The sequence below is a fragment of the Arachis hypogaea genome, chromosome 12, assembly GCF_003086295.3.
Source record: "Arachis hypogaea cultivar Tifrunner chromosome 12, arahy.Tifrunner.gnm2.J5K5, whole genome shotgun sequence".
Classification (NCBI taxonomy): Eukaryota; Viridiplantae; Streptophyta; class Magnoliopsida; order Fabales; family Fabaceae; genus Arachis; species Arachis hypogaea.
In genome coordinates this window covers 40116775-40119433 of record NC_092047.1, presented here as the reverse complement: position 1 = coordinate 40119433, position 2659 = coordinate 40116775, and the positions used below count along the sequence as shown (strand labels likewise).

Sequence of the window (2659 nt, the reverse complement as noted above, 5' to 3'; positions counted from 1 at the left end):
CTCCACCATATTCTTATGAACCACCTCCTCAACATAACTTTGAACCACTATACTCACAAGCCCCACTACAAGAAAAAGCCATATTTGTAACAAAAAAAATTGTTACAAAACATCGAAATTTTGAAACAAAAGTTTTTTGTAACAAAAAAAGGGGCCGTTGCAGTATGTCCCATTACAAAAAGTTTTTGTAACAAAAAATGGAGCTGTTACAATTCAATATGATATTTTGTAACAATTTTTTCTGATACAAAAAACTAGAAGCCATTACAAAAGTGATAACAAATTTTGATCTTCAAGGTATTTTTGGTGACAATATATTTTTTCCTATAAAAAAATTTTGTTACAAAATGTAACATGATTTTGTAACATTTTTTTTTCTTTAGTTACAAAAGTAAATTAATTATTTTGTAACAATTTTTTTTAATACAAATTGCATGCATAATTTACTAAATTATTTTTTAAATTAACTAATATATTAACCATTTTAATAAGCAAGTCTACATCTATATAATACGCAAAAACATACATAATTCAAACAAGATCCTTTTAGCTAAAATTGTTTTCAAACAAAATAACATTAGTGAGTACATTTATTAGTTCTACAAGTTATATGTCTTGCACAAGTTCAACTAAAAGTTAAAAGTTCTAACATAAATTAGTGTCTCTATGAATCAAAATATTCTTGAGCCCTCAAGGTAGCATGTGGTCACCATTTCAGTACTCCTGTAAATAAGAAAAATCGAAACAAAAAATTAGAAACAAGATATAACACCAATTATAATTTTTTCCATTAAGTTTTATCCAAAATGTTTAAAAAAAATTTGGACAGAACCTCCCTTAAAACTTGGATATTTCCACCGTCTACGATTCCAACAAAAATAACCAATTCACAACTTATTTCTCAGCCAATACACAACCAAATTTATCAAACCAAATTTAAGCATGAAGTTAAAATGAACTTGAATATGCCATATAACTAACCATTAGCAATTGTGCTCCTTTACTCTTGCCCTTTGTATTGTATCACAACATATGGATCTATTTTGCCTATTAAACACAAAAAATAAATTATAAAAATTTGTTAGCATATTTATTAGCATAGTTAGAATTGCACAACTTGAACATAGTTAGAATGTTTATAAAAACTTGTTTAATATAATTAAGATTTTTTGCAGATTCTTCATAAACTTGAGTACATGACAGCTTGAAGGCAATAAGATAATGATAGAAATTAAAGAACCAAAACCAGGAGAAATAAGATAAGGATTGATAACTGGTAATAAACGAGGCAAAATTAGTTGGCACAAAACTGAGAACAATACAGTTTACATGAGTGTTTGGGGCCATTTCAGCAGCCAAGGCCTATGCAGTATATTACGAATAATTATCAGACTTAAAAACAAGAAGATATATGTAGTTTTGTTAGATGTTCAAGGAACACTTTGCAGGGCAAGTGAAGTACCTACTTTGGTAAGTCCAAAAAGGACTGTTTTGGTCACTCCATACATAGACATAGAAGCAGGAGGATTGAAGTCGGCGATGGAGGAAATAATAACCACAGATGAGCCTTTGTGCAAGTGAGGAGCTGCATCCTGCAAGAACATAAAGGTCGTTAACACATCAATTAGAACATTATCTCATAACAACAAACAATTGATAGCTTGAACTAATTTACCTTGAGAAGAAGTATAGAGGCCTTAACATTAAACTCCTAAAGCTTGTCAAGAACAGAGTTTTTGGTTCGCAAAATAGGGTCAACAGAAGGATTTGCAGCTGCGTTTGACACAATCACATCTATATTTCCACACTTATGTAATGTTCAACAGCATATTCAACAGCATTCAAACAAATTTTAATAAAGGATAATGCATTCGATAAAAATGAATAGAAAAGGGTGACCTGTGCGGTTTTCTTAATCAAATCCTTTCTCTGTTGATTGTTGGAGACATAGCAAACAAGGGCCAAAAATTCAATTCCTTTAGCCCTAAGTTTCTCTGCAGCCTCGTCAACATTTTGCTGTAGAAACAAGGAAATTGAGTAATGAATATAATTAATTGGAGGCAAAGAGGAAGAGAAAGGGAAAAGGACCTGCTTGCGAGAAGAGATGACGACGAAAGCACCTTCCAAGCCCAGCCTTTCAGCTATGGCGAAGCCAGTTCCAGACGGCAGATGCGATATGGAGCACAGGGGGGTTCAGCCAGCAGTGGCAGTGGCTCCCCGTCTTCCCTTCTGTTCGCGTTCCCTCACCCTCAGACCAGATCGGCGGTGACTAGGCTCATCAACAACAGCGGCGACGACAAAGACGGCCCGGACAGCGGCAGCGACGCGACGCTTCTCTTCACGACGGCTTCCTCCCTCGTGCATCTCTGCTCTGATAGTGGGCTGAACGGCGACAACACGGCTCCACAGGATGGCGACGCTCCTCCTCGCGCGGTTCTGACAGCAGCTCTTGGACGGATCGAACAGCGGCGGCAACAGCGCGGCCTTCTCCTCATTCTCCTTCCTCCGCTCCACCTCTCTCTTCTCTATGCGACATGACGGCGCAGCGGCAGTGACGCCCGCGGCGCCATCCTCACTCTCCCCTCCCCTTCTTTCTGTGAACCCCTCTCCTCTCTACCCTTTCTGTTTCTTGAGTCCGGTGATGCTGTGTGTGTTTCAA

The 2659-nt window shown here is 37.0% G+C and overlaps 1 pseudogene; it reads right to left on the bottom strand.

Annotated features, from left to right (window-relative positions):
- Window positions 1-264: 264 nt before the first annotated feature.
- Window positions 265-2169, bottom strand: LOC112729989 (tropinone reductase-like 3; annotated as a pseudogene).
- Window positions 2170-2659: the final 490 nt, after the last annotated feature.